Source organism: Zingiber officinale, chromosome 6B (assembly GCF_018446385.1).
Source record: "Zingiber officinale cultivar Zhangliang chromosome 6B, Zo_v1.1, whole genome shotgun sequence".
In the NCBI taxonomy this organism is placed as follows: domain Eukaryota; kingdom Viridiplantae; phylum Streptophyta; class Magnoliopsida; order Zingiberales; family Zingiberaceae; genus Zingiber; species Zingiber officinale.
In genome coordinates, this window is record NC_055996.1 from 133478875 (window position 1) to 133497091 (window position 18217).

At 35.3% G+C, this 18217-nt stretch overlaps 2 long non-coding RNA genes across 2 annotated transcripts; both read left to right on the forward strand.

Moving 5' to 3' along the window:
- The first annotated feature begins 4331 nt into the window (after positions 1-4331).
- LOC121989626 lies at positions 4332-7151 on the forward strand. The gene is made up of 2 exons (XR_006114292.1): positions 4332-4620; positions 6850-7151. It is a non-coding gene; the product is annotated as an uncharacterized LOC121989626 (long non-coding RNA).
- A 7579-nt stretch (positions 7152-14730) lies between these two features.
- On the forward strand, positions 14731-16045 carry LOC121990690. The gene is made up of 2 exons (XR_006114665.1): positions 14731-14903; positions 15780-16045. It is a non-coding gene; the product is annotated as an uncharacterized LOC121990690 (long non-coding RNA).
- Positions 16046-18217: the final 2172 nt, after the last annotated feature.

The window sequence follows — 18217 nt, forward strand, 5'->3', positions numbered from 1 at the left end:
CATATTTTTAGGATTTTGTTGGTACCACAAGAATAGCCATGTTTTATCTTGCCTTGTCTTGCTCTCTTTATGTTGTTGTTGAGCTCACCAAAACTAATCGAGGTTGCTAACGAAAAAGAAAAAGCTCCCCTCTTTTGTTTCTTCATTCCTATCTTCTTTTCTCTATTTTTCTCAAAATCAACAATTTTTTAAAGAGGAGTAAGTTATTCCTTTCTTCTTTCATATTTCATTAATTAAAGGAGAGTTGCAAAATATAAATTTTATTTTATTAGATTGCTAGCTAGGATGGTTATTTAGATTGTAATGAATTATGAGTTAAATATTATGACAAATCGAGATCACAAATGATTTTTTAACTTTGAGTTATAGTTAAGATTTGAGGATAATCATTGTTTCAATTAGAACCAAGGGCTATAGTTGAAATTTTTGAATTTAAGTTTATTTTTAGCTCTTTAAATTTGATAGACTTTTGGAGGATGAAAATCAATCTACGCTAATATTTAGAATTTTTAAAAATCGCCCATCCTGATTAAAAATCATGGTTATACCATTAAGTACCATTGTGGTGTTGATTTTTTAAAATAATTTTAAAAAGACATATTTGGACTTTGGAGCACTACATAAACCCATAAGAGTTGAAATAAGTACAATCATAACTCTCTAGATTTATCAATGAGTTTTGATTGAAACTTATTGATGAACCTAAAAATTTAGATTTCTAAAAATGTTCACATATAATGAAAGAAGATAGTGCAGTGAAGGTATCTATGGTTTCCATGTATGATTTTGACTTCCCTACGATAAGTTATATGTATGTGTCAATTGACTTTAAGCCATAAAAATTGAAAACCTTTTTATCACTATTATTTCAGTCAAAACTTATTTATGAACCTACGTAGCTCTAATCGAACTTACTTCAAGTATTAAAAGTTTATGAAATACCTCTGAGTGTATATATACATAGAGATACCAACCTAAAGTCATTAATAGTAGTGATTAGAAATTTTTTAAGTTTATGACTTAAAGACAATCGACGCATACACATAACTTATCGTAGGAATACCAGAACTAGACATAAACACGATAAATACCTTCATTGTACTACCCTCTTCCATTATTATTCAACTTTTTAGAAATCTAAATTTCCTAAGTCTATCAATAAATTTCAGTAAAAATTCATTGATGGATTGAGATAGCTCTGATTAAACTCATTTCAAGTGCAATAGGTTTCTGAAGTATCAGAATCTATATATGCCCAAGGATATTTGCTTGAAGTCATTAATAGCAATGATTAGAAGATTTTTAAAATTTATGACTTAAGGCAATTAAAATATACACATAACTTATCGTAATAATGTCAGAATCATGTATAGACACCATAAATACATTAACTTGACTACCCTATTTAATTATATGCCAACTTCTCATAAATTCAAATCCTCTAAGTCATCAATAGATTTTAAAACTCATTGTTCGACCTAGCAAACTCTGATTTGATTCATTCCAACTCCTGTAAGTTTTTGCAGTGCTCCGAAATCTAAATATATCATTTTTTACCATTTAAAAAAAATAACACCATAGTAGTACAGTTAGTGTTGGTGTTTAAGTTATGATATTGGTTTTTAAAAAATCAACACTATAACAATATTAGTGTGTTAAGTTGTGGTGTTGATATTTAAAAATTAGCATCACAAAAAATAATAGCAAGGAAAGGGAAGAGAGGAGAGAGGAGAGAGGAGAGAGGAGAGGTGTTTACCTGAATGAGAAAAGAGAAAAGAGAAAAGAGAAGAGTGAAGAAAGGAAAAAGAAGAGAGGACAGAGAAGAGTTCGCTATTAGTGGGAGAGATAAAAGGAGAATTAGATGGGTCTTTTGGAAAAGATAAAACTTAGATGTACTTTTAGAAATTTATTAATCAATTAAATAAGTTTAAAATATTGAAATTTTAAATTTGAATTAAGAACTCTATGACATTGAAATCAGTCTCAAATTCAAACAAAAAAAAAGATAAATTTAAATAATCATTTCAATGATTTAATTCATTTTAAATTCGGTTTAATTTAGCTTACTTATTTTATCAAACATGATCTATTAGGGTTCTAAATATTAAAATAATCATTTCACACTAAGAATAATGTTAGCATTCTCCGTTTTATCGTTAAGCGATGACGAAGACCGAAGCAAGATGTAAAAAAAATGATAACTTTCTCTTGATTTTTATAATTATACTCTCATAATAACATTATAATGGCTAACATTAGTATTTATGTAGTTCACACGCCGAGTATAAACGAGTGTTTGGTAGAGCTTCTACTAAGCGCTTCATAGATTCTAGCTATATGAAAGCACTTTTGAGGGTTTGTGAATGTCAACTTTGCTTCAGCTTATGTAACTTTTATTCAAAAACTAGAAGTAAGAATTTGATTTGTTTTTGTTTCTATTTTTTTATTTATGGTCTAAAATTAAAAGTTGACATTTATGTCCTTAATAAATTTATCATTTTACATAATTGTCATCACACTTCTTGATATTTATTTTTAAATAATATTTTATATTTTTATATAATTTGTATTTCTAGAATTTTATAGACATATTTTTGTGTATTTATATAAATTTTGTCATTTTTAAAAATTAATTTTATATATTTTTTTCATTATAAAAAATAATTTTGATACAATATTTAAAATATAATAGTAATTATATAAACAAATAGTGTATCAAAATTATATTTAGATAATTAAAAAATATTAATTTATATAATTTAAGGATATTGTTGTCATTTAACTAACAATTAAGTTTAAAAGTAATGATTCACAAAACACTCAAACTTTACCGTATGATCTTATTTGAAGGCTAGGAAGATGACACGTTGGCTCTGATGGATGATTTGTTGACTGGTGAATCAATCAGTCTACCGTTACCTAGTTCTAGTAGGATTTAATCATTGATTGGTTCCCAACTAAGACTTCATGTTACCTAGCTTCACTAGGACTTTATCGTTACTTGGTTTCTAACTATGATTTCTAACTAGGACTTTACCATTTGTCAAATAAGCTACTCTTGCATACTTGACATAACTCATTTGATCACAACAAATATAATTTTAACCTTAGTTATAATTCAAAACATTGGATTAAATGTTATGCTTTTAGTACTAACAATTTTTCCTTTTTCTCCATAGTATGAAAATTAAATTAAAATTAGTAAATAATAATCAAAAGATAAGTTCAGAATTTTATATTCAATGTATAAAATAAATATAATGGTCCTACATGAATATATTAATTTGACATATAACCTCTAATCATATAGGACTTGTTTAAATTGGGAAGTTAAAGATAAATTTTTCAATTTAAATTTTCTTTACTTTAACCCTTATTTTTATCTCTCCCACTTTTATATACATCAAAATAGGTTAATATGTAAAGACGACATAAAAGCTTAAGTCAAGGCATATAGTCAAGATTAAGAATGCAAGGTTAAGTAAATAAATCAAGCAGAAATAATTTGCAAAGAGATAAGTCAGATTTGGAGAAATTGGGATTTAGGTGACTCATGGAATATTAAGATTATATTGATTGATGCTTAGTGTTACGTGTTGGGTCCTTTAATGCTGATGCATATTGAGTGTAGATAGAATGATAATATATCATCGTTTTTGGCTAAGTCGAGATTAGAGTTAGACTTTATTTCTTTAAGACGAATTTGCCCCACACACGGTGTTCACGGAATACGACAATCGTCTCCCAAGATAAAACGACTTTTATCTTGCGATAGCAGTACTGCAAATCGCAAGACCTCCGAACCGAGGAAGTTTCTTGAACTCTCCAATGCAAGAATGCAATGCTTGCTTTGCTTGGAAGGAAGTGAGTGAATGAATGAGCATGTGAGAGACTTTATTTATACATATGAAAGGGTATAAGAACCTTTTGGTTCAATTAGATCTCATCCATCTATTTCAAAATGGGTGATGTAGATCGCATCCTTTCCTAAGAGATATACTACCTCTTTATTAGATGCACCTTTTAATCATCAAAAAGATATTTAAACTTTTTTGATTATTTTTCCATTTATAATTTCTAACAATCCCCCACATAAATGAAAAATAATGTATGCATATAAGGAGAGTTCAATCGATAAATCAATGCATCGGGAAAGATAATTTGTGACTTTAAACCTTCCGTAGTGAAATGTTATCAAGTATATTAGGCTGCGTAGTGAACATGATTGTAAGAAATCACGATGGAAAGTAAGGAATTGAATTGAAGATATTAAGGGGAAACAAATAATCGTTAATTAATCTAACCTACCTAAACTAACACCAATTAACTAACCTAGGTATAAAGAGCCACCACTGTTCCTCCGTTTCACGACACACCTCATACCGCCGACTTCCTCTCTTCACTCACCTTCGTCATCTCGACGGAGTTCTCTCCTCGGCGGTCGGAGCTGAGGACAATGTCGGATTTGGTTGCCGATCTTCATCGATGGTAGCGGATCGGACAAGGAATCGTGCGATTCCTCGCTTTGACGGCACAAAAATTGGAAGCTAGGGCATCCAGCAGTGGAACAAGAAGGAAGAAGGCCAGTACCTTTCCCTATGTTGAACGGAGATCGGTGAGGTAGGGAACAAGTAACTAAGGGGACGATTTTTTCTTGCCTGAAGTGTTCGATCTAAGAATTTTGTGTTGAGTTCCGAGTTATCTTCCTGACGTTTATGGTTTGGCTTCAGGTTCAGTGACGTTCTAGCTTCGGTTTGGGTTTTCTATGAGGTTCTTCTGTCGATCTGTGATCTCCATGATGTTTTGCTTCGGCTGGTGACCTTCCGTGGATTCGCTGTAGGGTCTATTTAAGGTATCTTGTTTTTAAATGGATGCGATACGACTGTTTTCTCTTGGATGGTTTTGAGCGATTCATGGGTCTTCTTCCGGTTTTCGACACAGAATTAGGGCATTCCGTTTAATCGAGAATTGGTCTGGGTTCTTCACCGAGGTCTGAGATTTTGCTTTGTAGCTTGGTTTTCTTGCTTCATTGGAAAGGATTTTGGTATTGGATTGGTTCTGTCTTGATGGATTTGGGTTGTGACTGCATCCGATATGTTGTTCTGTTCATGGATTCACTGTGGGTCATGTCGTGGATGTATTTCAATAACGTCTCGCTATTATGGATAGCTATGAAATTTTGTGCGACTCCTTTGATGAAATTCTGTCCTGCAGGCAGCTACAGATTTTACGTGATTTTGATTTGACGTTGTTGAGGTTCAGATGCTTCGGTCGGTTTTGAATTCCAACTAATGTGTTCGGCTGCTTGAGTAATTGATGCGATGGCGATCCTGAAATTTTGGTTTGTTTTCCTCGGAGTCCTCTTGTGTTTTCTGGATTTAGGAGTGGATGGGAATTGATGTAGATTTTCCTTGCAAGGTCGTGTTAGTACTCTTGGATAGCTAGTAAAGGATGGTAAATGATTTCAAAGACGAGTTTCTTCCCTAGGTTGTTCTTCATGTTTCTTGCACGGATTTAGGGCATCTTATCGGGTTCGTTGCAGCTTTGTTTCAGATTCTGCGTAACTGAGATGTTGTAGATTTAGTGTGGATTCTACATGAATTCGTTGTTACCTCGATTCTTCACATTGGTTTGCATTTTTCGGATAGATTCTTGGTGGACTAAGTTTGATTGATGGTGTATTTGTGTTTTTTCCATTTGTCTTTGAAGGATTTTGGGCAGATTGCTTGTGCTTTAGGCCTTGATCGGTCATACTGTGGTGTGGATTTCTCGATTTCTTTTGAACAGCTAGACTGATTTGTAAGTTGTGGATTCAAGATGGTGTGTTCTGTTCCTTTGAAATGACAGTGGTTGGTGGTTGAGCTATAGATTTAGAAGGTGTAAAAATGAATTCAATATGGTTCCTTCTTCTTTGGATAGTTACTGTTTTCTCTTCTTTGGACAGATAGCAAGTTAGGGATTTGGTTTGGGATGTTCTACCTCCTTCCAAGGGTTCTCGGATTCTGGATAGAAAATCGATTAACTTGTAATATGAATTTAGTGTGGATTCTGTTTCTTGTGTTGGTTTCAAACTCTTTTCCTTTTAGACAGATAACGAGCTAGTGATTTGATTCGTGATGTTATTGTTGTTTATGTTGGGCTTTTGGGTTCTTGATGCAAATTTGGTTCAAGGTATAATTGTTCTTCTAGTTAAGGTAATGCTAATAGAGATGTTCCTCCTTAATTTTTTTAAGATGTGCATGGTTATAGATTGGATAGGATTGAATAGAGCTAAGATCTTTGAGTAAAGAGTTTTGATTCATGCATGATTGCAAAAATATGATATGTGTGGAATATGTTTATTGATAAGAATATTGGAAAGATATGGAAATGCTATTGTGAATTAGTATGTTTACCGAAAGAATGAAATGTGCTATTGATATAAGTAAAATGTGGATTGATTATGTTTTTCTTAGGTGGCTAATGGGATGGGTATGAGCATATGTGGTAGTAGTATGAGTTAGGTGCCCCGGGATGAGTTCCGGGGAGGGTCCTTCCAAACATGACTGATACTGTAATTTATTGTTAGCTTCGGCTATATAATTAACTGCATGTTTTCTAGGAGGTACTTCTAGGTTTATGAGACTGTTGACTGGTTCTAATTGTGGTTATCTGATATGTGGCATACTCACCCTATTAGCTACATAGGATCACTTGTGCATGCTTTACCTTTCTTTACTGTATTGTAGTTGGGTTATAATTTCTTTATTATGAGGCTTCTAGTTGCTATTTTTATTATCTCATGGATGTCCTTTTATACATATTGGATTGGGCTTGCTGGGCCGTAGACTCATGATGTCTACATTACAGGTGAGGATGATTCTCAGGGTACAACGGAAGGCTCTCGGATGGAGTAGACGAGGAGGCGGGATGGACGCATGATACTATCCGCTGTCTAGGAGTGCCGAGCATATTGGATTCATCGCAATGGATTTTGTTTCTTTATTCATTCAGAAGGGAATGTTTTGGGAATTATTATTTTATTCGGTAAACCTTTGTTGATACGATCATTTTTATTGGTTATGATAGTTCTTTGTTGGTACTGCATTATGATAATGATGAGAGTTTTTTTTAAAAAAAACTTGAATGGTAGACGCGGGATGTTTCAATGATGTTCTGAACTGCTCAACTGTTTGTGTATACTAAGACAATAACACCCACACAAAGATTTATCTTACTTACTTTGGGTTTTCATGGTTGGTTCTGTTTTGGTCATGGATACCATCTTGGATTCATAAGTGTTTTATTGAAACGATCAGTTTTCACACTCACATAGGTGGCACTTCTATCAAGAGTATCCTATCATACTTTACCTTATAAAGGTATAGAAGTCATTAAAAGCATAAGTTTAACCTTACTACATGTTGTAGGACAACACAAGTTCATCGTAGGATTATGATAGAGATACTGATAATATATCTCGTGTGCTGTAACACAACTTCTGTAACTTAGTTGTCCCATTGAATCAAGATATTGGGATTTTCAGTCAACAAGGTTGGGTTACCGCTACAATCGTTTTTAGTTGTAGATTTTTAATCTCATTCCTCTCGATGAGCAGTATACTTGATCTCGACTTAACCCCTTCGTAAGAGGATCTACCAAATTATCTTTGGACTTGACATAGTTGATTGCAATCACTTCGTTCGAGATCAACTGCCTAATGATATTGTGGCTACGACGTATATGTCGAGATTTACCATTATATATACTATTTTGTGCCCTTCCAATCGACGATTGACTATCACAGTGTATAAGTACGGCGGGCACAGGTTTCGTCCAGCTCGGAATATTTTTCAAAAAATTTCATAGCCATTCAGCTTCTTCAGCTGCTTTGTCTAATGCTATAAACTCAGATTCCATAGTTGACCAAGCTATGTATGTCTGCTTTATGGATTTCCAAGATACCGCTCCTCCACTGATTGTGAATACATACCCACTAGTAGATTTGGAATCTTTTGTATCTGATATCCAATTAGCATCACAATATCCCTCTAAGACAGCGGGATACTTTCCGTAATGTAATCTATAGTTCATAGTATATTTCAAATATCTAAGAACTCACATCAATGCTTTCCAATAGGTGTCGTTTGGATTACTCGTAAAACGACTCAGCTTGTTGACCGTACAGGCAATATACGGACAACGACTTAATGAGTCGACACACCTTTTCCTCTTTTCTTGGAGCTACGAACCCCTCAGGTTGCTCCTGTAGGTGTAGCGGAGGCCGACAAGAGGGGGGGGTGAATTGTCTGAAAAATAAAAGATACCCTCCTCAGAATTTTCAACTCAAAATAAAAGCAACTATAATAAGACAAAAAAAAAGGAAACAGAAATAAACCAGAGACTCGGGAGTTAATCTGGTTACAACAAAAAAGGTTGTTAATCCAGGGCGATAAAAAGCGTGCACTAAGAAAGTCTCCTTTACTGTAGGTGGAGAAGTCTTTTTACACACTGAGAAAGCTCACAAGCTGCTAGGAATTGATTACAGAGTTGAATACTGAGTTGATGTCTAATTCCTAGCTCCAAGAGCCTTTATATAGCTCCTGGAAAGTCTATCCCGAGGGTGCAAGGCACCTCCAATAAGGTTCAAGGCGCCTCCAACTCGATGAGTGGATAGAATTCTATCCGATACTCGAACGATCATTTTGACCAGCTTGGAGGCGCCTCCAACAGTGTTGAAGGCGCCTCCATTGTTGAAGGCGCCTTCAACACTTATTGAAGGCACCTCCAAGGTGGAGGACTGCACAGGCGGCTCCAGCACTTCCTTTAAGGCGCCTATAGCTTAGCTTTTTAGCTCCTTTTAACTTTGTTTTAGCTTCCGATGCTCCGACAACTTAGGTGATTGCGGCCAACCGGAATAGGGCTCACCCGAACCTAATTCCCGACTTTTTCCTCGAGCAGGCTTCCGTCCCGGTTTAACGTCCCTCGAATGCCGTGCACGTTCTTCTCGCCACCAGTGTACTCTTCCGCAGCTCTCTCGTCCTTCGGACGCACCAAGCCCGTCGGCTCCCTTCCCGTGTCGTCCTTCTCGCTAGCTACGTCTTTCGCTCGACTTCCTGTGCTCCTAAGCTCCTGCACACTCAGACACAGGGATCAAACACAAAGCAGGACCTAACCAACTTGGTTGATCAGATCAAAACACCCATGGGGTCCAACAGCTCCATATAGATTTCTTCTTCCAACTCACCATTTAAGAATGCAGTCTTAACATCCATTTGGTGTATTTCAAGGTTATACATGTTGGAATATATACTAAAAGCCTAGCTTTTTGTATAAACATTTACTTAGAAATAAGAATCATATTGGTCAAATATCTACATTTATAAGTTAAGTGTAGTTGTTCAATTAATTTATATTATAGATAACATGGTGTGTGGTGTCACACACAAAAGATCATATTATCAGTTCTTTATAAATTATAAACAGTTGCTCATGACAAGATGGATAAGAACAAACTATTGGAATAGTCGTAGTGTAATTTGATGTTAGTTTATCTTGACTATAAAATTACACTAGTACACTCTGAATATATTGAGCAAGACTATTTAAGGTAAGTTTTTTTTATACTAACTTAATAAAAGAACAAGACCTTTGTTATTATGGAAGTGTGCGCTCTTAATCTCGATATAATTGTTGAAATGTATACTAAAAACTTAGCTTTTTGTATAAATATTTACTTAGAAATAAGAATCACATTGGTCAAATTGTCTACATTTATGCTAAGTGTAGTTGTTCAATTAATTTATATTGTAGATAACATGGTGCGTGGTGTCACACACAGAAGATAATGTTATCAATTCCTTATAAATTATAAACAGTAGCTCACGACTGAGATGGAAAGGAACAAATCATTGGAATAGTCGTAGTGTAATTAGGTATTAGTTTATCTTGACTGATAAATTACACTAGTACACTCTGAGTGTATTGAGCAGGACCATTTAAGGTAAGTTCTTTTTATACTGGCTTAATAAAAGAACAAGACCTTTGTTATTATGGAAGTGTGTGCTCTTAATCCCGATATAATAATAAGCACGTGTACTTAGTATTTATTTCTTTGACTTATCAAAGGGTGAGATTTAGCTCGATAAATCAAGAGGCCCGATAAGTTAGGAAATGATATTATTTATAGTGTGTGTTATTGATTATAGAAGGAATCTGTGTCCTAGTAATCTAGGTTGATAATGTCCCCAAGGGGAGCTCATAAGGATTGTCATGTAAACCCTGCAGGTGGACTTAGTCCGGCATGACAATAAGGTTGAGTGGTACTACTCATGGAATTAAGAAATTAATTAAAGTGAGTTGTCAGTAACTCATTTAATTAGTGGACATTCGACATCTTAAACACAGAGAGATTAACACACTCATGATAAGAAGGAGCCCAAAATGTAATTTGGGATTGGTGCGGTAGTTCAATAATAATTCTTTAGTGGAATAAATTATTATTGATGAAATTAAGTTGGGTGTTCGGGGCGAACATGGGAAGCTTCATTTCATCGGAAGACCAAAACCAATTCCTCCTCTCGGTCCCTATCGTAGCCTTTTATTTATAAAGTGTGATACCCACCTATACCTACCTTCCTACCCAACCTTAGGTGGCCGGCCAAGCAAGCTTGGAGTCCAAGCTTGGGCCAGCCAAGCCATAGGTTGAGCCAAGTTAAGGTGGCCAACCCTAGCTTGGAGCCCAAGCTTAGTGTGGCCGGCCATATAAAAATAAAAGGGATTTTATTTAAAATCTTTCCTTATGTGGAAGCCATAGTTTTAAAAGAGAGTTTAAAATTTAAATCTTTCCTTTTATAGCATTCTACAAAAGATTAAGAGAAATGTTTGATATTTTTCCTTATTTGTAGTTAAAAGGAAGATTTTAATTTTTGATTAAACTTTCCTTTTATGAAATCATCCTCATGATTTTAAAAGAGAGTTTTAAAATTAAAATTTTCCTTTTATAGTTTCTACAAAAGATTAAGAAAAGATTTGATGTCTTTCCTTATTTGTAGATTGAAAGGAAGATTTTAATTTTAGAGAAAACTTTCCTTTTTGTAAATCATCCACATGTTTTAATAGAGAGATTTTAATTTATAAAAGTTTTCTTTTATAACCAACCATGAAGGGAAAAATTATTAGAGAAATTTTTAATTTAAAAATTTTCAGAAACAAATAAGGAAGTTTTAATTTTGTATTTAAAACCTGCCTTATTTGGAGCACATGAGGTAGCCGGCCATGATAAGGGTTAAAAGAAATTTTTAATTAAATTTTTCTTATTAACCAATGTCAAGGAAAATAAGGAAATATTAATTATAATTAAATTTCCTTATATGCCAAGACCAAGGAATATAAAAGAGGGGGTAGAGGTGCCTCACCACACACAACATATCATCTAGTATTCCCTCTCTTTTCTTCCTTGGTGTGGCCGGCCCTAATCATCCTCTCCTCTCTTCTTCTTGTGGCCAAACCACATCATCTCTAGGAGTTCTTGTGGTGGCCGGATTTTGCTTGGAGAAGGAGAGAAAGGAGGCTTTGCTCTTGCATCCCTTGGAGCTTGAAGGTTGGTGGCTGAAACTTGCAAGAAGGAAGTTGTCTTGGTGGTTCTCATTTCGGTAGATCGTTGCCCACACAACGTTGAAATATCAAACATAAGAGGTTAGTGATTCTAGGTTTCGAATTTGTTTCGAATTTGTGTTTCTTTGGTTTTCGATCTTATGATTCGATTGTTCTTTTTGGTTAAACCTAGGGTTACTATAAGGAAATTAAATATTGAATTTCGTTAAGAGATTTTGTCGAGACAGTGGTGGATGTTCTCATACCCAAGAAGGTCAAGTGCCTCGCCATGTTTGACCTGGGAACCGATTTTTGAAATAAATATTTAATTGAATTTGTAACATAGGTGGATTTAGATCTATAATGTTAATTATCATTTGCGATCCAAGTCTAAACCTCTAAGAACAGATAAGTTAAATTTGGAATCAATAATGTTATGTTCTGTTTGAGATTCCATATTTAATTTTTAAAGAACACAATAGGTTGTTAGGTATGGTTCAGGACTTGTACAAAATTTTTGTACAGGGGAATCGATACTATATTCCCAGTAGCAACCAACAATAATAACAAGCACGTGTACTTAGTATTTATTTCTTTGACTTATCAAAGGGTGAGATTTAGCTCGATAAATCAAGAGACCCGATAAGTTGGGAAATGATATTATTTATAGTGTGTGTTGTTGATTATAGAAGGAAACTGTGTCCTAGTAATCTAGGTTGATAATGTTCCCAAGGGGAGCTCATAAGGATTGTCATATAAACCCTGCAGGTGGACTTAGTCCGACATGACAATAAGGTTGAGTGGTACTACTCTTGGACTAAGATATTAATTAAAGAGAGTTGTCAGTAACTCATTTAATTAGTGTACATTCAATATCTTAAACACAGGGAGATTAACACACTCATGATAAGAAGGAGCCCATATAGTAATATGGGATTGGTGCGGTAGTTCAATAATAACTCTTTAGTGGTATGAGTTATTATTGATGAACTCGAGTTGTGTGTTCGGGGCGAACACGGGAAGCTAAAGTTCATCGGGAGACCAAAACCAATTCCTCCTCTCGGTCACTGTCGTAGCCTCTTATTTATAAAGTATTATACCCACCCATACCCACCTTCTTACCCACCTTACGGTGGTCGGCCAAGCCTAGTTTGGAGCCCAAGCTAGGCCCGGCCAAACCAAGGTGAGAGGTGGCCGACCCTAGCTTGAACCCAAGCTTGGTGTGGTCGACCACAATAAATTAAAATGATTTTATTTTTTAAAATCTTTCTTATGTGGAAGCCATGGTTTTAAAAGAGAGTTTAAAATTTAAATCTTTCCTTTTATAGCTTTCTACAAAAGATTAAGAGAAAGGTTTGATATCTTTCCTTATTTGTAGTTAAAAGGAAGATTTTAATTTTTGATAAAACTTTCCTTTTATGAAACCATCCTCATGATTTTAAAAGAGAGTTTTAAAATGAAATCTTTCCTTTTATAGTTTCTACAAAAGATTAGGAAAAGATTTGATATCTTTCCTTATTTGTAGATTAAAAGGAAGATTTTAATTTTAGAGAAAACTTTCCTTTTTGTAAATCATCCACATGTTTTAATAGAGAGATTTTAATTTATAAAAGTTTCCTTTTATGACCAACCATGAAGGGAATTTTTAAAAGAGAAATTTTTATTTAACACTACAAGAAAATTGGGATTTTACAACACTTAAAAGACAACGTTTTTTTAAAAAAGTGTTGTCTTTTTCTTTTTAACAACGCTTTTAGTGAAAAGCGTTGTCTATTCCTTTATTTTCTTACTAATAGACAACGCTTTTTTAAAAACCGTTGTCTATTAGTGATTTTTATGGGTCAAACACAACACTTTTTGAAAAGCGTTGTCTATTAGCATTTTTTTAGTGTCTACGACAACGATTTTTAAAAAGCGTTGTGTATTGTTAAACACTCATCTAAATCTGGGATAATACAAACCGTTGGATCAAGTACCCTTAGGTTTCACTCTCACAACTCCTCATCTCATGCTTATCTTCCCGAACCCCTCTCACAACTCCTCATCTCATGCCTATCTTCCCAAACCCCTCTCACGCCCTCTCCTTCCAACTCCTCTCACGTCCTCTCCATCCAACTCCTCTCCAGCAAACCCCTCTCCGGCAAACTCCTCTCTGCGAACCTCCTCTCCTTTGAATTCCTTCACCTCTTCGTCAAATAGAAAATGCCCTAATCACTCCGCTCTTGGATCGCCACCCTCCGCACTTGGCCTCCTCTTTGGAAGATCGATATTTGCAGCTCGGTCTTTGTCTTGCTCTAGTCTGTCAGAGAAAATTGTTATTGACGGCCTGGGGGATTTGTTTAAGCCGATTCATCCTCGTTTCGTCTTTTTTTTTGTTAGGGTTTACGAAGGCGGAAAGCGGTACGGAGGATGGAGAATCGCAGAGCATATGAAAGGAACAGGGAAACGGGTCGTCTCTTTGCTTCCTCGTCGCTCACTCTGCCACCACGCGAGGCGAGCAAGGCCGATCCGTTCGTGCTTTCTTCCCCGAGTTAGATCTCATCCTTGATCGAGCCGAGAGCCCTTTGGGTGCGATTTGAGGCAACACAATTATGGATGATATCGCATCCATTACCATTTTTGACTGAAGCAACTTGTTGTTTGATGATCTGCCGGAACTTGAGATTTTGAGTGCTCAGTTAAAATAATTTTTGAAACTCCGTACTAATGTCCTGTGGAATTTGTAGGAGCGATATGTGGCAATGGCAGCAAGAAGAAGAATGTTGCCTGCCAACATATTCCCAATTTGGTTTGTTTTCTACAACTAATTCTTCTTCTTTTTTTTCCAAGGGAATTTACGTTTTAGAACCTATTTCTCAAATTCATAGCTTTACCTCTATGGGATGATACGATGGGAAATCAAACTCCACTTCGAGGATTTGGTGATTTTGACTTAGACGAATTGGATTTTGGAGGTGTGTTTGTCAACTTTGCCTTCTCTTCTGACTGTTTCAAGTCTTTCTAAATCTCAAGTGAGATAAATGGTAGCAGATGAGGTCGAGAAGGGCGTGGAGGAAGCAAACGAGGCATCAAGAGTGAAAAGGCGTCGTGTTCTAAATTTTTTTTCTGATGATGATGGTGCCACAACCGTCAATGAGCATTTGTCCTCTAAAGTAGTTTGTTCCAAGACTGTTTCTTCAGATAGATAAATTAGATTCATCTTACTACTTTATTCAAATTAGGCTAAAGCATCCACTTGGTGCGTTTGATTTTTTTAGTTTAGGTTCGAGAGGACTCGACATCAGCAAAAATATGCACACAAAATTTACAGTCGAATCTCACGTGTTCAGGTTTTAATTTTCTTACCTCGGAAAGAATTTTTCTAGCAGTAGATGTGGATTTCCAGCTATTCTAATCAAAGAATTTATGATAGATGATAGATTTATTTTCAGTAATGAAGTCTTGGATCCATCCTCAGATGAATGGATGGAGAACTATTTCAATGATAGTGAGATGTATTGCAACTCTAAATACACATCTTTTCCTTTCCATGCTTCATGGTTGAATTTACATAGTTGTTATATTCGGTTGATAATCTGGTGTTGACGTGATGTGATTAGATGCTCAGTCAATAACCTGTTTCTTGTGTTTTAAGTGTACCAATGGGATGGACTTGTTTAGTATATATTGCAAGTTTAAGGACTCAATTGAAACAAAAAATATAGCAACCTGTTTGAGTTTTAGACGATAAGTGAAGGGCCATCCTTTCTTTGCACTCTAGAATCAAAGCCATATTTTATATGTATAGTTTAGTACACCGGAAAACTACATTTGCTATTGGAAAATTTCAAGTCAAATTGTGTTTGATAAAGCTACAAGTTCTGCAAACCAAAGAAATCAGAACATATGCTGATTTCGACTTTAGTTCATGTGTAAGAACTCAAATGAAATATATACTGTTCTTTTTGCACTGCATCTCTAATTATGTATTTATGTCTCACAGTGGTTTCCCTAGCATCTCCAATTATGTTATTCTTTTTGCTATATTTCCATAGCGGAAACAAAGTAGCACATGTATTTTTCGTTTGCTCTATTCCTTGTTATTTTATGCTTAATTCTTTTTCTCTTAAAAGTTATTGTATGGTGTGAATTGTGACATTTATTTTTAGCTATTACCACCAAAAATTTCTTTTGCATAATACTGATGGTATTGTTTTCTGTGACAGATACACAGTGGTAGGTGTTTTGTCCCAGTCTCAAGCCGTCAATCCATTTTGATCAATATATCTAGTAGAAGTAAACATGCAGATCATTGTCTTCGAGGCCGGCTAGCTATTTTGTGCTTTTTTTTTATTTTAAATTTGAATGTCACTAACTACTTTGAAATAGAAATATTTAGTCTTTGTGTATAGTTGAATTCTCCTGTAAATACTAATACTTTGTAATTGAATTCTATTGTTTGGTACGAGATTGAAATCATTAGCTGAGCTAATTAATGCTATTTTATATGTCAAATTCGAATCTGGATATGGGAAAAGAAAATTAATAGTTTTATAAATATAAAAAAAATGATTTTGTAAATAGATTTTTTTAAAAAGCTTTTAAAGCGTTTCAAAAGTGTTGTCTTTGCCAAAAACAACAACGCTTTTAAAGCGTTGCAATAATGATGTTTTTGCAAAAAATACACAATGCTTTTAAAGCATTGCAAAAGCGTTGTCTTTGCTACAAACGACAACACTTTAAAAGCGTTGTCGTTTAGCAGACTTTTAACAATAGTGCCTTTAACAACGCTTTTTCAGGCACAAAGACAACGCTTTAAAAGCGTTGTCTATTAGCTTTTTTCTTGTAGTGTAAAAATTTCCGGAAACAAATTAGGAAGTTTTAATTTTGTGTTTAAAACTTTCCTTCCTTGGAGGAGTAGATATGGCCGACCACATTGATAGAGAAAAGGAAATTGTTTTAATCAATTAAATTTTCCTTTCTATGACAAAGAAAATAAAGAGCACATAATCTTGTATTCCTCTCTTCTATTCCTTGTGGTGACCGACCCTCATCTTCTTCCTCTCCTCCTTTTCTTCTTCATTGGTGGCCGGCGACATCAACTCTCAAGGAGCTTGTTGGTGGCCGGATTTTGCTTGGAGAAGAAGTAGAGAAAGGAGACTTTGTTTCTAGCATCCCTTGGAGCTTGGTGGTGGTGGCTGAACCTCATCTTTTCTTGGAGATTTTGTGGTGGCCGAAACTTGCTTGGAGAAGAAGAAAGCTTGGGTGGATTATCGTCTCGGTAGATCGTTTCCCACACGATGTCCGAGATAAGAAGAGGAATACAGCAGAAGATCGTGAGGTCTATAAGCTATAAAAGGTATAACTAGTTATTAGTTTCCGTATCATAACTAGTTTATCTTTTTGTTTAGATCTTGAAATACCAAACACAAGAGGCTAGTGATTCTAGGTTTCGGATTTGTGACTCGAAGTTGTGTTTTTTGTTTTTTTTGATCTTGTGATTTGATTGTTCTTTTTGGTTAAACCTAGGGTTACTATCAGGAGATTAAATATTGAATTTATTTGAAAGATTTTGTCGAGGCAGTGGTGGATGTTCCCATACCCAAGAAGGCCAAGTGTTTCACCATGTTTGACTTGGGAGCCGATCTCTAAAATAGATATTTAATCCAATTTGTAACATGGGTGAGTTTGGATCAATAATATTAAGTATCGTTTGCGATCCAAGTCTAAACCTCTAAGAATAGACAAGTTAAATTTGGAATCAATAATGTTAAGTTCTGTTTACGAATCCATATTTAATTTCTAAAGAACATAATAGGTTGTTAGGATAGGTTCAGGACTTGTATAAAATTTTTGTACAGGGGAACCGGTACGACATTCCGAGTAGCAACCAATAATACAGTGCTGCGATGAATATCAACACTCGTATGGATGTAATCCTTGTCACCGGTGAGTAGGTATCAAAGTAGTCAAGGTCTTCCTTTTGCTTGTACCTTTTGGCTACAAGTCTGTGTTGGTGTTGAAAGGTTGCAAACATAGTCCCACATTGAAAACACATGGGAAATATCATGGGTTTATAAATAAAAAAGATATCTCCATTGGAATGAGGTCTTTTGGGGAGAGAACAAGAGCAAAACCATGAGGGCTTAGACCCAAAGTGGACAATATCATACCATTGTGGAGATATCTAAATTCTTTTCGATCCTACAATTGGTATCAGAGCCCGGACTGCTAGAAGGTTTAACCATCAACTGTGCACAAGAGCTATGGTCTGATTGAGCCATGTGGATACAATATTGACCTCGAACAAAGAAAGTGGGGGCTCCTATGGCCGGATCAAGAGGACCAGACACCAGGCATGAAGTCCTAGTTGCGGCTAGGCAAGGAAGTCCTAGTAGGTCGGGTGGACCGAGGGGTAGGAAGACCTGGTGGGTCGAGGATCAGACATGGGAAGCCTGTAGTCCTTTGTTTGAGGGGGGATTGTTGGTGTTGCAAGGTTACAAACATAGTCCCATATTGAAAACACATGGGAAAGATCATGGGTTTATAAAGAAAAAAGATATCTCCATTGGAATGAGGTCTTTTGGGAAGAACCCAAGAGCAAAACCATGAGGGTTTAGGCCCAAAGTGGATAATATCATACCATTGTGGAGATATCTAAATT